The following is a 15,380-nucleotide window of genomic DNA, read 5'->3' as shown; positions in this document are numbered from 1 at the left end:
GCGGGGCGGGGAGGGTATTCCCCGACCCCGACGGGGAATTTTTTCATGCCCCCGGTCCCGGGCCCGACCCCGGAAAAAATTCCCCGACCCCGGCCCTGACGGGTCGGGGAATCGGGTTCCCCATCGGGGTCGGGGCTCATTGACATCCCTACCTTTGTCTCTACCATTACATCACGTGAATCCACCCATGGATACAATTTCATGAATGTATTACCAAATCTATTTATCTTAGTATTAAATAATTTTAAAAGATTAAATTTTATGGGTGTATTACCATGTGAGTGATGTAATACATATATATTTTTGATGTGTATGTGTATACATATATTTTTTTGATGTGGTATTTGAAGTTACTACTTCAAAACAAACATTACCGTAATTGTAAATCAACTTTTTGTCTTTCAATATAGGGGTAATTTGGTAATATTACTATAAAACCTTACCTCCGATTACCTTCGAACCAAACACAATAAAGGTTTCAAAACCTCTATTTACCTTACCTTGCCCCAAGCAAGGAAAGGTTTAAAAACTTCCTTTTACCTACCATTACTTTACTTTATCTTACTTTACAAAACCTCCCAAAACTTTCCATCCAAGCAGATGGAACCAAAAAACTATTTTTTTCCCTAAAAGATAGTTAGGATTGGGGATTCCCTTTTGTTGTCGTTGGTGAGGTAGGGTGGAGATACATGATCATTAGGTTTTTTTCTTTTGTTGTCATCACTTTCGAATTTTTGAAAAAAAAATTATTCTAACGTGAGAAGATTTAAATTTCTATTTAAATTTTTTTAAAAAAATATTTTTTAAAAATATTATAAATATTTATTTTGCCCAGCCTACGCGTTATCCTCCAATTTTAAAATACATGATGTTGCACAAGAATTAATGATAGCATTAAATTTTTTAAAATTGAACATAAAAATCAACCAAATTACTAAACTATCTTTCTCTTGGAACCATATTTTTTTTTTTGACTATAAATATTACTCTCTTTATTTATGTAACTTAGGAATTTGAAAATGAGTAACATTGGGAAAAAAATAATAAATATTGTCTTGATATTGTAAAACGACATCTATTTTTAAATTTTTTTTAAATGACATGTATTTTTAAATAAAGGGAGTATATGTTATGAATGGTATATGATTGTAGATACGATCGATTATTTTTATAAAAAAATTTTCATATTTTTTAAAATTTAAAATCAATATAAAATACTAATATGAGAAAATGTTTTACCAGATTGTACAAATCAACAACCATAGTTTTCACAATTATTTAGCATCCATAAATAACAAACATATTTTTCATAAAGTTTATTTTTAAAATAATATTTTTTTTTTAGTTTTAGAGCCAAAATCAACATGAGCCTTTACGATTTAAATTATTGTTTTAGATAAAATTAGAGTAAAATTCTAAAGTCCGTTAGCCTAAAATTCTTAATTTTTAGAAACCATGGGATTTTCAATAATATTTTTATCACATTATTTCACTCTTGAGATAACGAGTATTTTGATGTGCACTGTGGCGTGACATCTCACGTGTCAAGACTCAAGGTTTCCAATAAATGCCTATTAAATTTTGTGGCCAATTAATGAAAGAGAGGTACGTTAAGCAAATCTTTAGGTGGGACTATAACATTAAATAGTTTTATAAATATTATTCATTTGTAATTAGACAAGCATCAATTATAAGGTGTAATAAAAATGAAATTTTAATATATTAAGGTTTAAATGTTCTAAAATTGATATTCATTTTTATGGGCTTTTATCTTGTAAATCCCTTGGAAAAAAGCAAAATGTATTGGCCTCCGGGGCTTTTTAAACATATCCTTTTCTATTTCTTTTTTTCATTTTAATTAATTACAAACAATAATGTTTGTATGTACTATCATTGGAAGTATGAACTACTGTGTATTTGACTAGATGCTTCTTTCATATAGTTTTGTTTCAACTATATTGTTATGTTTTACTATTATACATAATTATAGTTATTGTAAAAGAATTTCAATATAAATATATTTGATAATAATTAAGTTTCTGGCGATGTGGATTGACATTATTTGACAAGCCAAGTAGTGACATGGTAATAGGAAAGTGACGTGGCAATGATGACTCGGCTAAAGAAGTAATGACTAGGATGATGATGTGGTAAAATGTTGATGTCATGACATGTGAAGCTACATAGGTTAGAAGATCTAGATGAAGATTATGTTTAGAAGATATTCCTTCTCAATGGAGTTATGTGATGATTAACTATTTTTGGAAAGTCTATCAAGCCTAAGGATTTTTTTAAGAAAGTTAAGTTTTATTTAAAGTATGTTTATCTATCCTTAGTAAGATCCGGGATGATAAATTATATCTTTGATAGATTTTTTTTTTAGAAAGATCTATTTTAAAGAGAGAGATGAATATTCTATCATTGGCAAGAATTCAAGATCATAAAGATTGCATGGAACTTAGTTTAGTGTGAAGCTATTTGAAGACACAAACTAAGTTAGGCTAGGACAAGCCAATGAAAATTATCACGACCATATTTAGCAACACGATTTAATGGAAGATCCTAGAGCTAATTATGGGCGGAGCTATTCAAAGAGACTAATCATATGTGGAGATTGATTGAAGATTACATGAGATATGATTAGATATTTGAAGATCCAAACATGGATGATTGGAGATCATGCTTGAAGATATTGAAGACTAAACTTGGATGAAGATAAGATCAAGTTTAGTAACAATATTTCCATGAGTCAAACGAAGTTCATTTGGGAAGACCAAACTTGGGCCAAGTTTGTAAAGAAGATTGGGAGATCTTCGGTGACCATCTTTGGTGAGATGGTTGCGTGTGCCTTGGTAGGCACGTCCCTCGGGAGAGGGTAACCTACTGAGGTGACGTGAGGAAGGAAGCAGCTACAGGCAGGAGGAGCTCAGGTCGAGTCAATTGCAACGAGGCGGACTGAAGGAACCGGGAGGTTGAAGGTCTCAGATTCGGGTACAACTGGCTAGAACTCAGTCATGTTCAGTAAGATGGGTCATGTTGCAACTGGATGTTGTAACATCTAACTTTGGAAGGTGTCAAAGTTAGGAAGCTATGGAGAATTCTAAAAGAGGAAGTTTAATTGGACGTCGATGCGTCTATATAAGTTATCCTGCTTGAAGATTTAGGATGAGCCACCAAGTGAAAAGGCCCTTTGGTGAGAGTTGAGGAGAGTGGGCATCAGTCAATATTAAGGGATATTCTTTGTCTTGAGAGAGTGAGAGAGTGTTGTACTCTTTATTCTTAAGCCTCTTTTAGTGGATTGATTCTCCGGGTCTAGCCTCCCAAATGTAGCCAAAGTAGTGCCGAACTGGGTTACCAATTTGCTTGTCTTCTTTCTCTTGTATGATTGTATGTGTCTGTCCAATCTTCAAGTGAATTTTTGAGTGAGTCTCCTTATCACACCACCCTCCGGAGCTATCATGTTTTGTTAAGTCTGATGACATGGATTGGCATTATATGACAAGCCAAATGGTGACATGACATGAGGATGATGACGTGGCTAGAAATGACTCATCAAAAGAAATGGTGACTAGGATGATGATGTGGCAAAGGATGAGGTCATGACATATGATGAAGATCTAGATGGAGATTTTATGAAGATCAAGGTTGGAGATTTTATTTGGTAGATATTTCTCTCAATACAATCATGTGATGATAAACTATTTTTGGTAAGTGCATCAAGACTATAGGATCTCTTCAAAAAGGCTTTGCAGTCTCCTATAGCAAGTTGTCAATAATAGCTGTTATAACAACATCCAACTGAAGGTTCAGAAGAAGAGCAGAAATCAGCAGTGTTGGAATTGTAAGAAAATGAGTTATCTTCAAAACAACTGTGGAGAGAAACATAAATTTGAACCTAACAAAAATGAAGGTTCCATTAAGAAAAACACCATCAAATATGTTAGCTTCAAGACACAGACTGAATCAAATCACCCAGGTCAAAGAAGACAGAATAAGTCTAGGCATAATTCCTTGTGCGGAGTTGCATACACCTCTGTAAGGAAACCCTCAAGAGAAGACTGGTATTTTGATAGTGGATGTTAAAGACATATGACAGGTAACAAAAGTCTACTTCAGAATTACAAACGGTGCTCAGTTGGGGAAGTTACGTTTGGAGATGGGCAGAAGAGTGAAGTCGTAGGTAAAGAAACACTATTGTTACCTGGTCTACCAGATCTGAAAAAATGTGCTACATGTAGATGGGCTGAAAGTAAATCTTTATGAGTATAAGCCAGCTGTGTGATCAGAATATGATTGTGAAATTCACTAAAGACAAGTGTAGTGTATATGATACTGCCGACAAGTGTACCCTAGCAGGTGCAAGGTCTTCAGACAATTGCTATCTTCTTCAAAAGCCATATCAATGTTACAACACCTCTTGCAACATGACAGAAGTCTGGCATCGGAAGCTTGGGCATGTCAACTACAAAAGTCTAATAAAGATTATCGAACTTGGAGTTGTAAGAGGGATACCCAAGTTAAAAAAGATAGAGAACAAGGTTTGTGGTACTTGTCAGAAGAACAAACAAAAACGAGCATCTCACAAGGTACTACAGAATGTTGTTACCACAAGAAGTCTGGAATTACTACACATGGACTTGGTTGGTCCTACACAAGAAGAAAATATGTCAGGAAGCAGATACATATTTGTTTGTGTTGATGACTACTCCCGATTTACCTTGGTTGAGTTTTTAAAAGATAAGTCAGAAGCATTTGCAGCATTCAAGAAGTTGTGTCTTCAGGTTCAAAACGAAAAAGATCGTTAGTTTGGCAGAATCATAAGAATCAGAAGTGATCATGGAAAGGAATTTGAAAATAGTCATTTTTCAGAATTCTGCGAAAAGCATGGGATACATCATGAATTTTCAACACCAAAAACACCTCAACAAAATGAAGTAGTTGAACGAAAGAATCAAACTCTCCAAGAGATGGCTAGAGCTATGCTGAATGATAAGAAACTTCCAACAAAATTCTGGGCAGAAGCAGTAAATACAACCTGTTACATTCTGAATGGAGTTTATCTTCGTCCAGGTTCTGAGCAGACTCCGTATGAAGTGTGGAAAAGCAAAAAACCTAATCTCAGATACTTCTGTGTGTTTGGAAGCAAATGCTACATTTTGAATGACAGAGAACAACTGGGAAAGTTTGATGAAAAGAGTGATGAAGGAATCTTCTTGTGTTATTCCACAAACAGTTGTGCCTATCGTGTGTTCAATTCACGAACTGAGAAAATAATGGAAACCTACAATGTTGTTGTTGATGATATTTATGAAGAAGCAACGAGCTATGAGTCTCAAAACATCCAGGCATAGCCAGATAACCATCAGACCATCACTTCTAATGAGGATGATATTCAGCAGCATGTTGCAACACCTGTTCCAACACCAGCTATATCACCTGAAGTTGCTCTTGAAACCGTTAGACAAATGGAATCAACAGATGTTGCAACTCAAGAAGACACTACCACGGAATCCAATGAAGACAGTGAAGAAGACAATGATTGGGAACCATCAACCACAGTAAAGAAGAATCATCCAATCCAGGATGTGATTGGTAGCATCAATGAAGGAAGACGCACTAGGAACAATAAGAAGATAGACTATCGAGAGCTGGCAGGATACATGTGTTAGACCTCACTTATAGAGCCAAGGAACGTGACTGAAGCCCTGAAAGATGAGTACTGGATTGTGGCCATGCAAGAAGAACTGAATCAATTTGATCAAAATAATGTTTGGGCTCTTGTTCCATGTCTAGTAGGTGTGAATATCATTGGGACAAAATTGATCTTTAAGAATAAAACTGATGACAAAGGGAATGTTACCAGAAACAAAGCAAGACTGGTTGCTCAAGGTTACTCCCAAGTGGAAGGGCTAGACTTTGATGAAACCTTCGCCCTAGTAGCTCGTCTCGAATCCACCAGACTAATGTTAGCCATTGCATGCAGCATGGGATTCAAACTCTATCTGATGGATGTTAAAAGTGCCTTCCTAAATGGTTTTCTAAATGAAAAGTATATGTTGAGCAACCAAAAGGGTTTGAAGACTATCAGCATCCTGATCATGTGTTCAAGTTACAAAAAAGCTCTCTATGGATTAAAGCAAGCACCCAGGGCTTGGTATGAACGTCTCACAAAATATCTGCTTGAAAAAGGTTACCAAAGAGGAGGCGTTGACAAGACCTTGTTTATTAAGAAGATCTGGTCCGACATTATGGTTGCCCAAATATATGTTGATGATATTGTTTTTGGTTCCAGATCACAGGACCAAGTTGATCAATTTGTTTTACACATGCAGCAAGAATTTGAAATGAGCATGGTAGGAGAGCTCAGTCACTTCCTAGGATTCCAGATCAAGCAAAGCAAGAATGGTATCTTCATCACTCAGAGTAAATATGCAAAGAATCTGGTAAAGAAGTTTGAGTTGGAAAAACCAAGACATGTCAGGACACCGATGAGTATCACTGAGAAACTTACCAAGGATAAACATGGGAAAGACATAGACCCCAACCTATATAGAAGTATGATCGAAAGTCTACTTTACCTCACAGCCAACCGACTAGACATTTGTTTCAGCGTTGGTGTTTGTGCTCGGTATCAAGCTTCACCAAAGGAATCACATCTAACAGTTGTTAAAAGAATTATTAGATATACCAGTGGGACAATAAAGTTTCACATTTGGTATTCTCATGACTCAAATACACACTTGGCTGGTTATAGTGATGCTGATTGGGCTGGAAATGTGGATGATCAGAAAAGCACCTCAGGAGGATGCTTTTATTTGGGAAACAATCTGGTTACCTGGTACAACAAGAAGCAAAGTTCAATCTCATTGTCTACTGCAGAAGCTGAATATATAGCAGCCGGAAGTTGTTGCACACAACTAATATGGATGAAGCAGATGATTAAGGATTATAGTCTCCAGCAGGGACAACTAACTATTTTTTGTGACAACAAAAGTGCAATTGACATCTCCAAAAATCCTGTTCAACATTCTCACACCAAACACATTGATATCCGGCATCATTTCATACGTGACTTAGTGGAAAACAAGACTATCGTGCTAGATCATGTTGCAACTGACAAGCAACTGGCCGACATTTTTACAAAACCATTTTGAGGCTTCCCGATATGAATATCTAAGGGGTGCCTTAGGTCTCTACCAAATGTAATTACTGGTCGACGGGCTCTGCAAACGAGTGTGCTTCTTTTCCAATTTATTTTTCGTTTGCAGTATGTCCGTCCTTGAAGGGGAGCCTGTATGGTGTGCTTTCTGTTTTTGAACATCCTTTGCCATACAGGGGAATCTCCAGCAGAGAATGTAGCAACTTAGGGGGAGTTTTGAAGATATCTTTGCCATGATTCTGACACAAAGGGGGAGATATGATTGATGCTGACCATTTTTTTGTTACATAAACAATTTGTTTGTCTTTTCTTCAGCATGTTGGACTGGACTGATTACTGTTTCTGTTTGTAACATCTAGTTGATTGTTTGCCTGTTATGTCATGTATTCATCAACTAGTTATTTGTAATTTGTCATTCAATCAGTCCTGTAATAGTTCTAAAGTTATGTCCAGTTGTCAGTACATGTTGTAACATGGTGTTGTAACAAGCATCAGTCTGACAGGAGCAGAATCAAGAGGGTTGTCTCAAATAATACCAAAGGGGGAGATTGTTAAGTCTGATGACGTGGATTGACATTATATGACAAGCCAAATTGTGACATGACATGAGGATGATGACGTGGCTAGAAATGACTCATCAAAAGAAATGGTGACTAGGATGATGATGTGGCAAAGGATGAGGTCATGACATGCGATGAAGATCTAGGTGGAGATTTTATGAAGATCAAGGTTGAAGATTTTATTTGATAGATATTCCTCTCAATACAATTATGTGATGATAAACTATTTTTGGTAAGTGCATCAAGACCATAGGATCTCTTCAAAAAGGGTAAGTTTTATTTTAGGTATGATTATCTATCCTTGGTAAGATCCGGGATGATTATTCATATCTTTGATAGAGCTCCTTTTAGAAAGATCTATTTGAAGAGAGAGGAATATTCTATTATTGGCAAGAGTTCAAGATCATGAAGATTATATGAAGCTATTAAAAGACACAAGTTAAGCTTGGTATGAAACTATTAGAAGACACAAACTAAATAAGGTAAAGACATGCCAAGGAGATTATCAAGACCATATTTAGCATCACTAATTGAAGAAAAAGCCAAGAGCTATCTATGGGTGGAACTATTCATTGAGACTAATCATGTGTGGAGATTGATTGAAGATTGCATAATATATGATTAGAGATTTGGAGATCCAAGCATGGATGATTGAAGATCATGCTTGAAGATATTGAAGACTAAACTTGGATGAAGATGAGATCAAGTTTAGTAACAATATTTCCATGAGTCAAACGTAGATCATTTGGGAAGACCAAACTTGGGCCAAGTTTGGAAAGAAGATCGGGAGATCTTCGGCGGCTATCTTTGATGAGATGGTCGCGTGTGCCTTGGTGGGCACGTCCCTCGGGAGAGAGAGACCTGCTGAAGTGACGTGAGGAAGGAAGCAGTTGTAGGCAGGAGGAGCTCGGGTCGAGTCAACTGCTACGAGGCGGACTGAAGGAACCAGGAGGTTGAAGGTCACAGATTCGGGTGCATCTGGCTAGAACTAAGTCATGTTCAGTAAGGTGGGCCATGTTGTAATTGGGTGTTGCAACATCTAACTTTAGAAGGTATCCAAGTTAGGAAGCCGCGGAGAATTCTTAAAGAGGTAACTGTATTAGACGTCAGTGCGTCTATATAAGAGATCCTGCTTGAAGATTTAGGACGAGCCAATAGTGAAAGACTCTTCGGTGAGAGTTGAGAGTGTGGCTATTGGGCAATCTTGAGAGGATATTCTTTGTATTGAAAGAGTGAGTGAGTGTTGTACTCCTTGTTCCTATACCTCTTTTAGTGGATTGTTTCTCCGGGCCTGACCCTCCAGATGTAGGCAAGGTTGTGCCGAACTGGGTTACCAATTTGCTTGTCTCTTTTATCTTGTTTTGATTGTGTGTGAGTGTTTGATTTTTGAGTAAGTTTTTGAGTAAACTTAGCACATCACACCCCCACCGGAACCATCATGTTTGTATGTACTATCATTGGAAGTATGAATTATTGTGTATTTGATTCGAAGCTTCTTTCATATAGTTTTGTTTCAACTATATTATTATGTTTTACTATTATACGTAATTATAGTTATTGTAAAAGAATTTTAATATAAATATATTTGACAATTATTAAGTTTTTTAATTATTAAAATATTTGATAATAGAAATATTTATAATAATTAAAATAGTAAAATTATTACTATAATTATAAGTATTATATTATTCATGTTTGATGACATAATTTATTTTGGGGTTGCATCGTATGAAAATCAAATTAAGGATAGAAATCATTGAAATGAGACATGATTATCTATGTTCTTTGTAACCCAAAATAGTTCACAACTTATGAGATAAAATATTATTTTGTATTAATTATTGGTTGTCACGTGTTGTACTGGACCATAATCTTATGTGATAGAATGGTATATCTCAGCTACTAGAGTTGAGACTCTTAGTAATATGTTGGTATTTGTAGTAGACAAATATTGAACTATACCACTATAGAACTCTTAGACCAAATAATGTCATAGAGGATAAAAGTTATTTTATTGCAAAAAGTCTTTAATACCTGAGGGTTTTGTTAAATGTTATGTATAAATTATATTAGTTTGATGGTATCAATTGGTGATGCCTGATTGGAGGCTATATACATACATGTTGGGTTATGTTAGTTCCGGAGGGGTAGGTGTGATAATTATTTGCTCAAACTCTCAATTAATGGAAAACACACACAATCAAACATGCAAGAAAGAGACATACAATATGGTTACCCAGTTCAGCACATCCTTGCCTACATCTGGGGGGTATGGCTTAGAGAAAACAATCCACTAAAAGAGGTAAAAGAATGATGAGTACAACATACTCTTTTTTTTTTAATAAAAAAAGAGCCATAAAGTAGCTATTTATTAAAAGGAAAAATAGTAAAACAAAGAAGAGTTCATAACTATATAACAACTAACTGAAAAACTACAAGAAGGGGAACAAATTGCATAAGAAACCCAAAACTAGTTATTAGATACATAAGCCAGTGGGGCCTTTTCAAGCCCTTGATGAAACATGGAAATATGAGTAACATTAAAGCCATTCCCAACTATAATAGTCGTTAGTTTGTTCCAGTCCCAGGGGATGAGATCAATTTGGGCATTAGTCAAAAGATTTATAATCTGTTTGATTTCATTGACGTTATGTTCCAATCTCCAATTTATTTCTGCATCTAAGCCTTGAATAGCTCTCCATATATTTTGATCACTTATAAAGATTCTTTTGCTACAACTGGTGTTGCTAGAAGTCCAATTTAAAGCCTCCACCAGAGCTGTGCTAGTCGCTTTAGCTTGAGAAGAAGCAAAAGTTTGATTAATGCCTGCTCAAATAACAATAGTATTATAATCAATAGCAATAAACCCCAGACATGCTTTACTTGTATTACAACTCTAACAGGCTGCGGTATAGATGTGCAGATGACTAGCTTGAGGTTTGTTAGCATGAAAAAATTGAAGTCCTTTTTCAGCTACTGAGGAGACTAAGAAATCTTTGACATGATCCACCACAATCCTAGCAACATTAGTAAAATCTAGAAGTTTATTATCGAAAATGCAATCACATCTCATTTTCCAGATAAACCAGTAAGCAGAAGCAATTAGAGAAGCCATGAACTTGTTAGAACTATTGTGAGAATAGTCCAACCAAGAACCTGTGGTAATAGAAGTAAGGACATGTAGGATAGAACCTATAAGTTCGACAATTTTATCCCAAACCAGCTAAGTTTCAGCACAATGATTAAACAGATGCTCTGTTGTTTCAACTTGAAGATTACACAACACACAGTTGTTAAGAGGACACAAATTTAAAGCATGAAGGAAAGCATAATTTTTAATTTTACCATGACAAAACAACCAAGAAAAAGTCTTCACTCTGGAGAAGCACTGAGCTTCCACAGGTTCTTCCAACCAATCCTTCCACAGGTTCTTCCAACCAATCCAGTTTTTCATCCTGACAATGTCTGCTATTTAAAAAACTGTAAACAGTATTAGGGATTTTGTTAGTATTAGCATAAGGAAACCAAACCCAATGGTGAGAGCCATTTGGATCAATTTTACCCCTACTTATCACTTGAGAATGAAAATTCAGGTCAAAAGCATGAGTGAACATTTGAATATTCCGACCAAAGGCATTACAAAAATCAATGAAATAAATATTATCCCAATCTACCTCCATATTAATAAAAGTAGGCTTGGAATTCAATGGTATCTCAAAAATACAAGATTCCTGCCAAATGGAAATCTGAAAAAGATTAATAGCGTTAATCCAAAGATTAGGCTTAATAATATCAGCAGTTCTGCAAAGGCCCCTAAAGAACCAAGAGTATTTTGGAGGAGGAATAAAAGTCCAAAGATTTTGTAGGCCATATTTCTTCTTAATAATGTCAACCCAAATATAATCATAGTTATTGAGATAATTGAGAACATTTTTAGCCATCAAAGAGTGTTTTGTTAAACATAAATTGCGAAGGCCCAAACCCCCCTCAGGCTTACCTAGAGTAGTATTGTTCCAACTTATCATTGGCATGCCACTTCCATTGCTGCCATTTGCCCATAAAAGTCTCCTAGCAGAGTGGGAAATTTTGTCAAGAACAGAATTAGAAATTAGATAAAAAGATAATTAATAAGTTGGGAGAGTCAGCATTGAGCTATTAATCAGAATGGCTTTCCCAGCTTTGGAGATTTTAGCGTTGTTGCAACAGGCAGCAACCTTGTTAACTTTCTTAATCATGTTATTTAAGTGAGATAAAGCCAACTTCGTAGGAGAAATCAACACTCCTAGATAATTAAAAGGTAAATTACCCCTCTTGAACTTAAGAATTTGGCAAATGCTTTTGGCAACATGAAGATTAAACCAATTAGGAAAGAAAATCTCAGATTTAGACACATTGAGATTCTGGCCAGATAAGGAAGAATAGATCTTCAAACATATATTGGTATTTCTAGCAGCCTTTCTAGAAGCAGAAGTAACCAAAATGAGGTCATCCGCATACATGAGATGGTTGAAGTCATAATTGAGCTCTTTACAAAATCCAGAGATAAGATTCAAACTTTTGGGCTTATTGAGCATGTTAGAAAGAATTTGAGAGACCATGATGAAAAGATAAGAAGAAATAGGGTCCCCTTGTCTAACACCTCTAGTAGAAGAAAACCAATTTGAAGGCTGACCATTAATCAAAGGGGGAAAAGAGGACGCTTTTAGACAAGTGCTAATCCAAGAAACCCATTTGCTAGGAAAACCCATTTTACTAAGAATAGCAAGAGCAACATGCCTATTTAAAGTATCCTAAGTTTTCTCAACATCTACCTTAATAATCATCCTAGGGGGATTAGAGGAATCTTGATTAATAGAATGAACCATTTCCTAGACAACAATAATGTTATCCGTAGGAGTACGTCCAGGAACAAAACTACATTGCTCTCTACTAATCAACTTCCTTATAATACTTTGAGATGATTAGCCAATATTTTGGTGATAATCTTGTAGTAAATATTACACAAAGATCGGACGAAAATCAACCACTTTTTTAGGATGACCAATTTTAGGGATTAGGGCCACATAAGTTCTACCCCAAGCTTTAGGCATTCTCGCAGTTTTAAAATTTTTTTTAATTGCTAAATAAAGGTGATCACCAATCTCATCCCAAAAGAACTTATAAAACACAGAATTAAAGCCATCAGGGCCTGGGCTTTGATTAGAAGAGAGGGAATTTAATGTAATGAAAATCTCTTCTTTGGTGAGCTCTCTAATAAGAAAAGTACAGTCCTCATCAAAAATGGTAGGCAAATCATCTGGGAGTGCATTAAAAATATAATCCAAAGAAATGCTATTATTATCTTGCCAAAGATGAGTGAAATGATCAACAAAGATCTAATTGATTTGCTCAATATCAGTAACAATATTTCCCTGGTTATCCACAATGTGAGAGATATAATTGGAATAATTTCTGATTCTAGCACTTTTGTGGAAAAAGGACGTATTAAGGTCACCATTTTGAATCCAATTGATCTTAGCCTCTGAGCCCACGTTTTAGCACTTTACCTAAGTAAAGCTTTATGCTTATTATAAAGAGTATTGATATTGGAGCTATTAGAATCATCAAGAGGACTGTCAATGCTTTCCAGTTCAAAAGTCTGGATACCAACCTCAGTGGCCCTAATATCCCTTTTAAGATTGTAAATACCTTTAGATTTCCAAGCAAACAAGCCCGAACACACTCTACTAAGAATATGAATAAAAGCATGCATAGCAGAAGAATGAACACGAAAGTTTAAAGATTTTCTAACAGCAATAAGACAATCATTATACTCCAACCATTGATTCTCAAAAAGGAAAATATTGCAGTGGTTAACAGCTATACAAGAAACAGTTAATAGTAAAGGATAATTATCAGAAAGAATTCTAGGCAGATGAAGGAGATTGTAAGAACCAAAATTAGAGATCCACCCATAATTTACCTAACAACAATCTAACCTGGTCCATCTTCTTGCCGGACCAATGAACCCAATGTCCATAAGAGAATTGTTAACTATAAACTCAGAAAAAAGGGCCTTATGATTCTAATAAGAGGAACTATCTCCCTTATGCCCGTAGGGAGCGATAATAGCATTAAAGTCGCCAATGATGCTCTAGGGAGCATCAAGAGAGGCCAAATGAGTGAGCTCCCCCCAAACCCTTTTCTAAATATGCACTTTATAACTATTATAAATAATAGAAATGATCAGAGAATCCAATGAAGGGTTAGAAATTACCAAATGGAGAATATAATTGGATTTCACAATTGGAGTGACATGACCAAGCCCATCCCTCCATAATGTGATAATACCACCTGAATAACCATTGGCGACAATAGCTGCCCAATTCCAACCTCTAGAAAACCTTGAACAAAAGCGAAAAACATGATCACAATCAACCCCGGTTTCAATCAAATACATAATCATAGGTTTATGGTTCCGATTCATCAAACGGACACGGTTGATCTTGTCAAGCCCCAGTGCCCCTACAATTCCAGTAGATAACTTTTAGATTCCTCATCATAAACAAATTAAACAAACAAGGGAAAGAGAACAAGATGAAAATAATAGTTAAAGAAGAAATAAAAATAAACAGAAACCAATGGAAGAAGACTATCTAGATCATGTTCCCACTTCCTTCTATTCTCCCTTTCTTTAGGGAGATATCCTGTAGGTGGCCTCCTTTTCTAGCGAGCACTTCTTTACTGAGTTCTTCTTAAGCTTGCTTCATTGTTACGTCATCCCCAAACTCTGTTAATGTAAGCCCTAGCTCCAACACATTGTATGAACTTTTATTATTTTAATAATTATTATGAGGCATCACTTTATCTATTATTATTTTTGTGCATAGTTAATAAGATAAAATATCCTTGAATATTGGTTCTGCTCAAGTTATCAAATGCGTGATTTGGATAGAAAAATCTTGGAGCATAAACTGGAACAATATTCTAAATGTCCCTAGTCAATTATTTTCATGTGAATGATAATAAATTAAGACTAGTATGTCTTTTGTGAGATGGCCTTGTTTTATAGGTCATAGGATATGGGATATCAATCAAAGGGCATATATACATGTTAGAGAATAGTGTACCTGGATCGGTCCGCTCTTGAGAACACTAAATGGTTGTTAAGTCATAAGTGTTTTTCTCAAGCAATTCTTGTACTTGAATCCTTTGACATGAAATCACTTTGGATCTCAGATGGATCCTTACATGCTTTGACTTATGCCTAACATCATTCGTAACTGTGTGGCAAGTACGGGTATGTTTGGGCATGTCACGGTTCATACTGAGAGACATGAGTGAAGTGAAAGGATTGCCCCTCTCTATAGAGAGAGTGAATATTACTGGCCACTTGATTAGTAAGACTGAGTAGTGCGTGGCCACACCCAAGGGAAATGATAAGAGTTATCATTTACTTGACCTAGTCTGTTCACTAAGAGATCAAGGAATTAATTAGCATTAAAATAAGGGTGACTGGCTCCATGCCTTATGGTAATTAAGATATTCAGGGGCAAAGGATTGTATAAGGTTGCGATAGGTTCCATTAATTCTTGAAATTGACCTTCATTTAATATTGGGTAATCATATTATCTTTTAGAGAATAATTATGATTTATGAGAGGTAAAATTGTTTAAGTTCAT

This window comes from Dioscorea cayenensis, chromosome 5 (assembly GCF_009730915.1).
Source record: "Dioscorea cayenensis subsp. rotundata cultivar TDr96_F1 chromosome 5, TDr96_F1_v2_PseudoChromosome.rev07_lg8_w22 25.fasta, whole genome shotgun sequence".
NCBI lineage: Eukaryota > Viridiplantae > Streptophyta > Magnoliopsida > Dioscoreales > Dioscoreaceae > Dioscorea > Dioscorea cayenensis.
This window is presented reverse-complemented; position numbering follows the sequence as displayed.